Source organism: Peromyscus leucopus, chromosome 2 (genome assembly GCF_004664715.2).
Source record: "Peromyscus leucopus breed LL Stock chromosome 2, UCI_PerLeu_2.1, whole genome shotgun sequence".
NCBI classification, from domain to species: Eukaryota; Metazoa; Chordata; class Mammalia; order Rodentia; family Cricetidae; genus Peromyscus; species Peromyscus leucopus.
This window is the reverse complement of record NC_051064.1, coordinates 121410844-121424594: the sequence shown is the minus strand read 5'-3', so window position 1 is coordinate 121424594 and position 13751 is coordinate 121410844. Positions and strand designations below refer to the sequence as shown.

General features: G+C 45.8%; 1 protein-coding gene across 1 annotated transcript in view; it reads right to left on the bottom strand.

The window, feature by feature from the left end:
* The window catches only part of Hivep3 (HIVEP zinc finger 3), a 417522-nt gene extending 404140 nt beyond the window's left edge, over positions 1-13382 (bottom strand). Inside the window, exon 1 of the mRNA XM_028886462.2 lies at positions 13326-13382. The gene's annotated coding sequence lies outside the window, so the exon portion shown is untranslated. The remainder of the gene's footprint in view (positions 1-13325) is intronic.
* Positions 13383-13751: the final 369 nt, after the last annotated feature.

The window sequence follows — 13751 nt, the reverse complement described above, 5'->3', positions numbered from 1 at the left end:
GCCTTCTCTGTATGCAGATTTTACAGTCACTCAATCTATGAACATGGTATACCTGTCTACTCAAAATTTCTTATATTACTCTCATTACAGAGTAATAGAAATCTCAGCATAGAGATCTTGCCCATCTTTACTGCATTTGTTGCCATTAATTTGATGGGAGTTTTTTAGGCTCCTGTAAATGGTATGTTTTAATTTTCATTTTATCTTTTACAGTATTATGTGTGACTGTACAGCTGGTTCTTTTAAAGATTTATTTTTATTTTATGTGTACATAAAATAAAATGTTTTGCCTGCATGTATGTTTGTGTACCACATGCATGCAGTGCCTGCACAGGCCAGAAAAGGGTGCTGGGTCCCCTGGAACTAGAGTTACAGTTGAGCCACCATGCAGGGGCTTAAAATCAAACCTGGGTCCTGTAGAAGAGCAGCCAGTGCTCTTAACTGCTGAGCCGTCTCTGCAGCCCCTGTACAGTTAGTTACTTGCTATAATTGTTTTACTTTGTTTTTGAGAAAGGGTCTCACTATGCTGCCCCAACTGGCCTTAAAATCTCAAGCTCAAGTGGCCTTCCTGCTCCAGCCTCTTGAGCAGCTGGGACTATAAGCATGTGCCACTGAGGCTGGCAAAGTACAAAGGACTGACCTTGAATCCAGCAACTTCGCTAAACTTGCATTAATTTCAATAATTTATATATAGATTCTTTTAGATTTTCTGTGTATACAATCACGTTGTGCCTCTGTAATGAGTTTTCCAATCCCTGGACCTTTACTTCTTATCTGGTCTTGGGACAGTGACTAAGATTTCAGTTGCAATGTTCAATAGAAATGGAGCTATCAGACATCTCAGAATGAAGAATTTTCAATATTTCAAATTATCATCATTGGCAGGATGCTTATTTTAGGTACCCATTATCAGATTAAGATTCCTTAGTTCAGACAAAATCATGAATAATATTGAATTTCATCAAATCTTTTTATATCTACTAAGACGATGGTATTTTCCTACTGTATTCTATTACTAGAGGAAATTACCTTGATTTGTTTTCAAGTGTTAAACTTCTCCTGAATTCCTGAAACTCACCCCCTTGGTTATGATTTACTGGCCACTTATATGCTGCTGAATTCATTTGGTTATATTTTAAGATTTGTAAATATAGGCCCATTAAAATTTGATCTTCAATTTTCTTCTTTTCTGAAAAAAGATTGTGTGTGTGTGTGTGTGTGTGTGTGTGTGTGTGTGTGTGTGTGAAGGTACCTGAAGAGTACAGAAGAACACATAAGAGGGACCCTCTGGAGCTGTGAGATGCCCAGTATAGAACTGAACTCAGGTCCTCTGTAAGAGCAGCAAGCACTCTTAACCACTGAGCCATCTCACTGACCCCCTTCAACTTCCTTTTACTGTAATGTTCTTGCCAGATTTTGGAGTGGGGTTTGTTCATTTGTTTGAGAGAAGGGGCAGCGAAATGCTCCTTCTCCTTTGCCTCTCTGGAAGAGTACTCAAGATTGATGTCAGTCTATCTTCCCAATGCCTGATGACTTCACCGGGAGAGCACCTGCAGTCTGTCTGCATATTTGTCTATCTGAGGTTTGCTGGGAAGATCTTTAACAATGAAATCAATTCTTTAATATTGCTGTTCATTCTTTCTACTTCTTCATGTTTGGGTTTTGGCATAATAGGTTTTTAAAAAATTAGTTTATACTTCATCTAAATTGTCAATTGTCAAATGTGTCAGCCCCAAACTCATCTTGTAATTAAGCGTACATTTCTAAGTCCATCCACTTTCTTCAGAACCACTCATTGGATAATAAATCTCTTATAAAATTATATCATTATCTCAGTCATTCAAAAATGCAGTGGCTCAAACTACAATCCAAGCAATAGTCCAGTGGTACTGAGTTAAAGAAGACAGTGTTCTTACTTCATGGAGCTTCCATTTAGTAAGGAGAATCAACAAAGCAGTGCCAAGTGCTCTGAAGGATGAAGCAGGGCAGGCTGGAGAGTGTGAAAGAGAAAAGGGAGGCTGGGCATAGAATAGTGGAGAAGGCCACTTGAGGAAGTCTAATCTGATCAGAGACTTGAGTGACATAAATCACAAGAAGACAGAAGGAGGAAGTGCACAGTCCCCAGGGCAGAGACAGACCCGCATTCTAAGAAAAGTGAAGGCAGCAGTGGGGTGGCGGTACAAAGCAGAGAAGAGAGTAGAGACAACTTGGAATCCAGGCAGGGTCAGATTGTATGGGGTCTTGAAACTACATGAGCGAGTATTACATGTTAGGGGAACACTGACTGCTGTTTTTTTAAAAAAAACAAGCACATTCATTTTGACTTGATACATGTTTTTAAATGCTACTTTAACATAAATGTAGAATCAATTGTTTGAGGACTTGTAGAGGTCATTTAGGGAGCTATAGAATAGTCCAAGCCAGCATTGGTGCTGCTTGGGTTGTGCTGAGAATGGTAAAGAGAAGAGGTCAGAAACAGGACCGGCTATTGTCTAAATGTGGGGGTACAGAAGAGCGAAGACTCAAGGCTGACTCTCAGGTCAGGGGCCTGAACAGCTAGGTAGATGGTGGTGGTGTTTATGAGCCTGAGATCTTGAAACCAAAAGAAGCAGGTCTCAGATAGTGGAGGTTTAGAACTGGGGGTTTGGTAGAGAACATGCTACATTTCAGATTGTCCTAGACATCCCGGTGGGAATCTTACTGGGCAGCCTAATTGATGAGTCTGAATATCAGAAGAATAATGAACATTAAAGACACAAATTTAGGAGTCATGTTTAAGGAGATAGTCCACAGCACAGACTGGGTACATTCACTTGGAATGAATAAGATATCCAAGATGCAATTATTGGGATGGCTCAATTTTAGAAGCTGGTTAGAAATCCAGAGCAAAGCCTGGGGGAGCATCTAAAAAGATGGAATGCCCATGTCTATATCAGTCTTTGAATTCTCAGTTCTCCCAATATTTTTGTCTATTCTTGCATCACTTTTGATTCTTTATTTCTAAATGACATGAAAGAAAAACCAGATGTGACCCAAATGATGTCATCTGGATGCAGTTTCTTCTGTGGTGTGTTCTTTACCCTTGGTCCAAATGACAGTGGTGGGTCCTTCAGTCAGGAGAACAATGGTTCCTGCTGGGCAGAAACGCACCAACACCCAGCAGAATCCTGAGCCAACACCACCTGGGTTTAGCTACCTTACCTAAGGATACAGTGTTCAAAATTAGGCAGGCATTAATCTTCAAACCACTACTGTTCTTTCCCAGCTTTTTCTCAGATATCTGCTCATATTTTTTCTTCCATATATATATATATTTGGTTTTTTGAGACAGGGTTTCTCTGTGTAGCTTTGTGCCTTTCCTGGGACTCACTTGGTAGCCCAGGCTGGCCTCGAACTCACAGAGATCCACCTGGCTCTGCCTCCCAAGTGCTGGGATTAAAGGCGTGTGCCACCACCGCCCGGCAAAAAATACTTATTTTTAAATATGTGCATATGTATATGACTATGTGGGGGCTTGTGCACATGAGTGCATGCCTGTGGAGACTACATGAGGGTGTAAGACTCCCTGGAGCTGGAGTTATAGGCAGCTGCAAGCTCCACCTCCACTATGGGTACTGGGAGGCAAACTTGGGTCCTCTGAAAGAGCAGTATGCACTCTTAACCATGGAGCCATCTCTCCTGACCTTCATGTTTATCCTTAAAGATTCTACTAATCTGTCTCCCCTCACTCTGGCCATACTGCCTGGATACCTAACACCTTCCTCTCCTACAAACCATACTTACTCCTTGCGCCTCACCTGGAATGCTTTCTTCCTCTTTCTCCTCCTATCCATGAAGTTACCCTCCTTGAACATCCCATCAAATCTGTCCCTGACAGTTTTCCAATGACGTTTTGAAGTGCGACCCTGTGCTCGTGTGTATGCTACACAAAAAGTATTTTCAAACAGTCCATAATGCTTCCTATTTGTCACCATCTCCTGGGTAAACCAGAAATCCCTCTGTGGTGACACACCTGTGTCCCCTATTTCTATTCAGTCCTCTCAGAACCTGCTGCATCCTAAGGCCCTTCCCTGCTGTTTTTCACTCATTTACAAGTCTACAGAGTTTAGGCTGTAAAGTATAAAATTTCTTTTTTCCACTTCATTGTTCATCTACATCAACACTAGCCCACATATTTAGCCCCTTTAAAAACCCTTAGCATCTGTGTCTGGAGTCTCAGTAAGGTTGCCTTCAGTGCCATGGTGGGAAATGTTCCCATCTTTCTTGAAAGTGTCTTCTCTGCACACAGATTTCTACCTTGTCAACTATTTAAGTTGCAGATATCGCTCCACTGTGTTGTAGGCTCCATGTATGTAAACATTAATTCTATTATTGTGAATAGAGCAGCAATAAACATGCCTGAGTAGGCATCCTATGATAGGACACAGAGTCCTTTGTGTGTATCCCAAGAATGGCATAGCTGGGTCATATGGTAGTTTTATTTTCAGATTTTTTTAAAGAGCCTCCATACAAGTTTCCATAGTGGCTACATCATTAACACCAGAGGTTCGCAACCTTCCTAATGCTGCAATTCTTCAATACAGCTCCTCATGGTGTGGTGACACCCAACCATAAAAGTATTTCATTGCTACTTTATAACTGTAATTTTGCTACTGTTATGAATCATAATAGAAATATCTGTTTTCCAATGGTCTTAGGTGACTCCTGTGAAAAGGTCATTTGACACCCTCCCCAGGGGTTGCAACCCACAGTTTGAGAACCACTGATTCACACTCTCACAGACAGTAAGGGTTCCCCTTTCTCCCACATCCTCACCAACATTTGCTGATACATTTGCTTGATGGCAACCATTCTAACTGGGTTGAGAAGGAAATTCAAAGTCGTATTAATTTACATTTAACCGATGCCTACAGATGTTAAAACATTTTAAAAAGTATTCCTTGGCCATTTGTATTTCTTCTTCAGAGAACTCTTTTCAATGCTTTGGCCTATTTCTTGATTCCAAGTCACTTTCAACTGCTCCCCATTTGCTGAAGGCAAAACGTAAGTCCAAGTTATTCTTTCTCTATATATTTATAAGACATAAAGAAGCTGTGGATCTGCTTTTTCTTATCCTCTCATTATGTATGAGATTTTTGTATGTCATATTACTTCTGATTATATAGCTCAGTAACCCCAGAAAGTTAAAGAAGGAGGAGGAGGAGAAGGAGGAGGAGGAGGAGGAGGAGGAGGAGGAGGAGGAGGAGGAGAAGGAGAAAAGAAGAAGAAGAAGAAGAAGAAGAAGAAGAAGAAGAAGAAGAAGAAGAAGAAGAAGAAGAAGAAGAAGAAGAAGAAGAAGAAGAAGAAGAAGAAAAGCTATCTTCCTTGAGAGGACATTGACCATTCAGTCTTCCAGGTATCTAGGCTTCTATCCAGTTGGAGAAGTTAAAACCACCTTGAAGTCTGGGGAAAAGCTGCCCAGTGACCCCAAGGTACCTTCTTGTCTCTCCATTGCTCTGCTCATTATCAAGGCAATCTTCTCATCTGTCCCTAGGGAATGGGGCGACATGGTTTCAGCTCCTGGTTCACCTTTGTCCTCAGGAGTTCCACTCAAATGCAGCTGGTATCTGAGTGAGTCTCTCAACCTTGGGCAAGCCATGTCCTTTAACTCCTGAGTCCATTATCCATCAGGACTGGCAAAACCAAAGTCTGTGTGCAGATCTACATAGTTCTGAGGGCAAAAGTAACAAGAGTGTGCTCATACACACCCAACTTCCTAGGTCCCCACTCTACCATGGGCTTCGGCCTAGCTGCTCTTTTTCATCTTCCCGGCTTGCTGGTGTTCTCTTCAAAAAAAATTTTTTTAATTTTTTTATTTTAATGATGCATGCAGCATTTTAATGTTTTCATTGGAGCTTTGATTCAAACAGCCCAGCCTACCTCTGTCAGAAATGCACGTTGCCTATTTGTGTTCTTCATTGTTACTGAACGAGTTGTTCTCCCACCCAGCCATGGTGGTAGGATGAGGTCCCTCCTGGCACGTGAATGCCCAGGACACTTCCAAACGAGCTGCTTCAGAGCCCCAAGGCTCTCCTCTTCCCTCTACCACAAACACAGTACTTCCTACAAACTTCGTGGCTTGTCTCTGTCACTCTTTATGCAGCCTCTCTTTTGTTCTCTGGACCAAATTATACCCAAGAGGGTTTCTTCCTCAAACTATACGTATCCTCAGTTCTCGGTGTTGCAAGCAATGGGAGAAAGCTTTTCATGTCAGGATAGACTCTCTACCTCAACAAATACAACTTTCCTGGACTCTCTCAGATCAAGTGCTGCTGAGGTCAGGTGCCATCTCTGCAGTCTACACTCCCACTCAAGTACAAAACAAGCCTCTAATAGATCGCTGCCCCTGGCGGAGAGAGTGCCTCACTTCCGTCAGGGTGGCCTCCCTCAGACACCTTGAGAGTCCTGGCACGTAGTCTAAATAAGTGAAGAGGGCCCAATGGAAAATAACACCACTTGGGAGACCTCGATACACCCAAAGACAGCAGCCACTAAGTGATGCTATAAAGGATTTTGGGCCTGGTGCTCCGAGAAAGGCCAAAGGCTCCCACTTTCACATTTTATGTGATAACAACTAATCCAATTTTATAGTTAAGAAAAACTATATCCACTAAATAAAACACACCTGCAGGTAGAACCTGACTCAGGGATACCCCCATGCAACCTCTGTTCTATATAGTCAGCTCTAAAATAGGACACAGGTAATTTACCACACTCAAATCAATGTTTCCCAGGGGTCTCAATGTAAAGATTTCACTACTTCAGTAACCATAACTCTCAGTCTCCCTTCATAGCACTTGCCTCCATCTCCCCCAGCAACCTGTCAGTCTCCCGTCAACTTGAGCTGTGACAGAGAGATGGGCTGAGTGGAAATCACCTGGGCTTTATAGTCAAAGCATCCAGTGCTACCCTCTGAGCCTTCTCAAACCCTCCTTGGTTTGCCCATCTATAAAATGGGAATGCTGATTCCCTCCTAGAAGACATCTAAAGGATAGAGTCAGTGTAAGTAGTGAGGTTGGCATGTGACCCTGGCACAGACTAGACACTAAAAACTAAGCAGACAACGAGCCACTTTCCCCAAAAAGACATGAAAAGCTAACAACCACACTACACAGAGTGTTCACGGCAAGCTAATGCCACCTGGACCCTCTGCGGAATAAGGAGAGGGTAAATGCATTCAGTAAACAGAGTATGAATGAGAAACACAGCTCTGCAGGGACCCAGGTCTCCATGCCAATACAGCTCATGAACTTGGTCTAGGAGGTCAAGGTATGTAGAAACCCATGCTAATTAAAATTCATAGACATTAATTAAATGATTATTCAAGAACTCTCTCAACTCTTGAAGCCATTTATACATGTAGATTACAACACAACATTGGGTCAGGTAAAGGCATGCCCAGGCCGTGATGGCCTAAACCAATGGCTCTGCAGGTTAGGGATCGCTGCTGGGAAAAGCAAGCTTGGCTGCAAAGTGAATTGCAGGACTGGCTGTCACTGTGCGTGGTAAGCTACCGAGGCTGCAGAAGGAGGCCATCCTCTGCTGCCAGATGCAGGGATGGAGCGACTGCCACAAAGGTCCTCTCAGACTATGACGTGCCTGCCTCTCTAGCTTAAGCCTCTAGAGAGGAGCTGCTCCAGGGGAAGCCAGCCATCAGATGGGAGCCAGAGGCTATCCTGACCACTCAGCACTCTCCACTCATGCATACCTAGAGTGAAACAGGAAGGAGACCATATCTATGCTGTCTCTAGAAACACAAGCCTCTGTGGCTAGATCCTTATGTGGGATTCTGCCAGGAGAGCATTCCAGGTAAGCTTCTCTAGCCAGGGGTTTCAAAAGAAATGAACTGTCTCCGACAGCTTGTACTCACCCACCAAGAAGAGCTAAGCTCCACCCCACACCCCACACTAATTTACCTAGCTATGCCTATTGCAGGCAGGCTCTGGTGGCTCCTCTAACTGTGGCGTGTCCATCACTGGGTTTCCTCTGGGGAGACTGAAGAATCTAAAACTATTTATCTCCTTGACTGCCCAAGCAGGGGACGAGCAGCTTTTTACTCTGTGTCTACGTTTAAAGGGGGGAGTAAATAGTCTAAGGATGTGGCTTAATGGAGAGTATGTGTGAGGCCTATGGTTTGATCCCCAACACCAGGAAAGTGGGGGGCGGGCAGTCAGAGATGGTATAGAGGTCACAATTAGCCAGAAAGTGACAATCACTGAGGATAAACAATATATAGATAGGATTTACACTATTCTCAATTTCTTTACATGTTTCACATTTTCTGTAATTAAAAAGGAATGTGAAAAGGAAGTGGTGAGGGGACAAACACAACCTGAAACAAAATAATGCTGTTGGCTGTCTTCTCGGGACAATCCGGAAAGTGCATGGGCCTTCAGCTCCATAGCCTTCTAGAAGATCATGCACTGCCAGAGCAGAGATTGGATCTTCTAAGCACCACACTCAATGTCCTCAACAAGACAACCTTTGAAAAATTCCCTAGAACTTTAAAAGATCATTCTGGTAGGACCCAGCTGCCCTTCTCAGCATATAAACCCGTCTGCCTCCACAAATCATCTTTCCAGCCTCTCACCACTACAAGGGCCTCCACTTCCTGTTCCAAACTACCGAGTTGAGCAATCAAGCTATTGAGAGAGCTCCCTGGTGGTAGACAGCAGCTCGCTTAGCTGGGTCTCCTTCTGGATGTCAGATGTAACGCCCCAGGGACAGAAAAGAACACTTTGTTTTCTTCCCCTTCCTCTTCCCTTAACCTCAACCTGCTCCTGATGAGAATTTGCATAATCACATATCATGAAGTTCTCTACCTTTAAGACTATGACATGTTGGGCTGTGTGGTTCTTTGTGGTGGGAAAAAAACATGATGCTGTGTGTCCTAGAATGTTGAGCAGCATCTCTGGTCTCTACCCACTAACTTCCAAGATGCATATAGACCATCCCTAGCTGTAACGACCAACCATGTCTCTGGGTATTGCCAAATGGGTGGGTGGGGAGGGGGCAAAATCAGAAGTTGTTGAGAAACATCAGCCTAACAGAGAGTAAAAAAGCAAGACCAGCTGGGTGGCGGTGGCACACACCTTTAATCCCAGCACTCGGGAGGCAGAGCCAGGTAGATCTCTGTGAGTTCAAGGCCAGCCTGGTCTACAGAGTGAGACCAGAACAGGCACTAAAACTACAAAGAGAAACCCTGTCTCAGAAAAAAAAAAAAAAAGACCAAAGTCTTTGAGCAGAGAGAGAGAGGAAGGAGAGAGAGAAAGAGAGTGTGGGAGCAGGGGAGAGAAAGGGAGATTTATACAGTTTGCTCCCACATAATTAGACAATATATTTCAACCTATGAATTTATAAATAAGAAGATTTTTAAAATGCTGCATTCTAAGCCAGAAATATGTAAAGTTCCAAGGGAAAAGTGAACTCAGCATTGCCAACTGTATCCTCTCTGTCTTTGCGGTTTCCTGTGCAAATCTCATTTGCTCCCCCACATTATCCTGTTTTCCAGTCAGTGTGGTCATCCAAACATCTCACCCAGCCTCTCAGAGCACCACACAATCTGAGTTTCAGCTGGAAAGACAAGCTCCCCAGCGGCTTTCCCAGCACACCCCATGACGCACACCGTCTCTCCAGCACAGGTTTAAGAGGGTCGCTGGAGGACAGAGTCCCCCATAAGAACATTCTCCAACCAAATCAGAGAATCACCAATGTGTTCTAATGGTTCCACTTCAAAACCCTGACTCCTTCTCTGGGCAATAACATCAAAATGATAGCCTTTTACACCCCAGACTCTTCACGCCTACTTCCTCCATCATTAAACTAGGAATGAGACCAGTGCTCTGGTTCAGGGCCTACCCTCTGCCACCTCCACACTCCAGAGGCTAGCATAACCAGTCAACACTTGGCTTAGCCAAGAAGTACAACAGCCAGCCAGCATCCGAGACAGCAGCCCCCACGGGGGATACCAAGGTTTCTTCACTGCACAGAGGGAGTTTCCCACTCAAGCTAAATGGTACCCTCCCTTCATGTGAAGAAAGAAAACCTATTTTCTGTAGAGACTTTTCATTAGCCTCATTCCATCCATGTAGCTTTGGGGATACACAGGCAAAATGGCTTCTTGGACTTGTCAACTCCACGAGCGGCTCTGGCAAGCCTCTATCCTCTTGTATTCCTAGGAGATCCGACTGTCTGATGTTATGGCAGGCAGTTGCCTTGTGCATGAATTCTCATCTGGGGTCTATTTCTTCCTGGATCCGTCCTATGCCACCGCCTGTCTCAGCCTAGATCACCTCATCCTGAATTCTAGCCTTGGCTTTCTAATGTCTCCCTGGATTAGCATCCCTCCTCTGATCCCCTTTTCTTTTGCACAGACAACAGATTGTCTTTCAAGAGCACAAACCACAATTTCCCATCCTATCACTGGACATGGTCAGATAGACAGACAGATATAGATCTAGACATCACGCTATCTCTCTCTCTCTCTCTCTCTCTCTCTCTCTCTCTCTCTCTCTCTCTCTCTCTCTCTCATGGCACTGGAAATTGAGCTTGGTACCTCATGCATGCTAGGCAAGCCCTCTGTCACTAAGCTACACTCCCAACCCTGGCCAGGAAGCCCGAGGATCCACCTGTCTGCACTCCAGCACTCATGCCACACATCCTGTTTTTATGTAAGTGCTGGGCGTCCAAACTCAGGTCTTCTTGTTTGCCCAGCAAATACTTTACCCACTAAGCCATCTCCTCAGCCCCTTAAACAACTTTTAACACATCTTCCCAAGCCTACATACCATAATTCTGGGACCCATGGGTCTGCAGTTTAGGTCCTGCCATCATTTGACTCCTGCAAAAGATGCCAATGCCAAGGGCTCCTCACAGATGCCCCTTACACAGTACTACACATGTTATGCCAATTCTATAGAATTACCTCTCTTCTGGCTTTACCCCCCTTCTGGTTGCTGTTGTTATTACACAAGTAACAATGTAGGCCACTGAGCCTGATGGCCTGTGTTCAATGCCTCGGACCCATATGGTAGGTAGAAGGAGAGAATCTTGACCCCCCCCCAATAAATAAATAAATAAATGTAATTTTTAAAAATTAACAATGCTTGAACAAGGTGAAGCCTCTCATCCACTGTATAGCCTTCCAGTTCTCGTCTCTCACACACATACATATTAGTCATTTCTACTGGGTCTTCTGCTATGCCTACGGAAGAGGACACTCAGGTCTATGTGCACCAACTCATCTCTCCAGCTCCCAGGGTTAAAGACAGCTGGTTCATCTGCTTCCTTGACTGCTATCCCATTGGTGAAGAGATGGAGGGAAGGAAGATGATGTTTTGTCATCAAAATCACAGAATTCTGGTAGCAAAGTAGGCAGTGGCATAAGAGCTCCCACCACAGTGCTTGTATGACACTGTGGCGCACCCATCTCCTCCCTGTGGTCCAGAATGTAACACTGTGTGAACAGCCAGTAGAAGTCAATACCCATGGAAAAGAGGAGTCTGGAGAGGCAGGACCACGCACTCATTAAGGTCTTCAACTCCGAACTCAGGCTACCAATGTTAGAATCTGTTGTTTCATTGTCCGACCTGAGTTAAACAACTGGGCCTCAGACTCCTTGTCTGAAATGTGGGGTGCTAGTTGAACTGTCTTAGTAGGGAAATCATGGGGATTACATAAAACACCTGTAAAGCACTCAGAACAGCACCAGCTATTTTTTTACTAATAAAATATGCTATAAACATCATTGCAGCTTTAATATACCCCTCTAAATATATTTTTTTAATCTTTGTTTTGACATAGGTCGGCAACACAAAGCCAAATGCTATTAGCTCAGAGTCTTGTCGAAAAAGATACCAGTATGGAACATGGAACTTCGTGACTTTTGTCCAAAAAAAAATCAAGTTTCATAGTGGCTGACACCATTTCTGCTGGGGCAAACAGCCTCAGAAAGACCTCAGAGATCAAAACCACTGTAACACCTACTGCACCAAATATTACAAAGAAAAAGAACTTATGCCCCCTAGCAGTAATTATCTAAGTAACGTGGGTTGCAAATCTGTTAGAGAGTTTTTGCTGTGACAATATTTCTAGTAAATTGCTGCTTCTAACACAAAGTCCTGGTGTTGCAAGGCTGGCATACTAATAGAAAGGTTATTATAGAAACACTATTAAAATGAATTAGGTATTATTAAAGATTCGGCACTACAACAGCGCCTGATTACAAAGGATTTCAAGGTCCACTGCTTAATGGGCAGATGAAAGTGCTAATTAAGCCTTTTTGAGAGGATGTCCCTAGGCGGGTCTATAAGACTACAGGTAACAAGAGGTCTTCAGACTAAAAGGGGAACCAGTCGTGCCTACCCATGTGGATACAGCCCTCCTGGGAAAACGGAGAGGCAAGAGAAAGAGCAGAGGTTTTCTGCTCAGGAAGGGTAACCTGGTAGCAGACACGAAGCCAAACTTACTTGAACCTCTGTTTTCCCCTTACCTGCGTCCTCGGCGTCCATTTCCTCCTCTGTTTATGTTTAGAAAACTAGAGAACCTTCCTTAGACCTTAGAGCCTCCACACATAGGGACAGCCTTGCACTGAGTACCTAAGCCCTCTGGAGCAACCAGAAGACGCTGGGGCTGTCCACGGCCAAAAACATCTCTCAACGCCAGTAGCTCTAAGTGGATTTCAAGGAGTTGCTGAAGGCACTGGCCATTCGTATCAGGGTCTATTTTGCTTTTCCCACCTCGTTAATTAACTAATCAGGCCTGGCAAGGCACCTCACAAACATGAGGTGTTAGGGGAAAGCTAAGTAAATTCGCCCACCGCGTCTAAATGGCAACGCTACGTTACAAGGAGGGGGGCAGAGCGCTGAGAGCTGAGCTACCGCGGAGACCCGCGCCCCGCAGCAGCCTCGGACCCCGCGCGGCTCTCAGCAGGACTTCTGGACCCGAGCCACACGGGCCACCTAGGCCACGGCCGCGCTGCCCGAGGCGCATCCCCGCGGCTCAGCCGCCGGCTCCCCGCGACGCTCGGATGTCAACAAACTTTCCCGGCCCGGGGTTGCGCCGGGTCTCTGGCAACTGCCCGCCAGCGCAACGTGGGGACAGGTGTGAGACCGAAGCCCCCCCCCATCCCGCATCCCCGCAACCGTGCGGGCAGGCAGGGTCGGAGGGGCGCCGTGGGGGAGGGGAGGCCGTGGACCCGCCCCCTGGGCGGCGCGGCGCTGACATGACCGGAGGACGCGGACAGCGGTCCCCAGGGACGCGATGGCGCTGCAGCGCGGCGGCCTTACCTGTGCTGGGCTGAGGCGGCTCCGGAGGCCCGGCGTGCGAGCAGCAGCGGCTGCGGGCGCCGACTGACAGCCCCAGGACCCGCCTCCAGCCCGCAACCACGCCCCCTCCGCGGCCACGCCCCCCCCAGTCCGCGACCGGGGTCAAGCTCGGTCCACAGCGCCGAGGGCGGGGGCGCTCGCTTTCGATTGGCCTAGGAGGCGCCGGCCCCGCCCACTCCCCGCCTCCTCGCTGGGGGTTGGGAAGCCGCGCTTGCGCGGAAGCTCAGGGCAGAGCATAAACCCGTGCTGGTCGTTCTGTAGCTGAGCGCTGGTTGCTGCTCATCTTCCTCAGCTGGGTTGGTTTTGAGCCCTGGACTGCGGGAGGAGCAGTGAAGGAGTCTGTGTGAAGAGACCATCCCCGACCAGAGGAGACCCTAAACGAGTCAG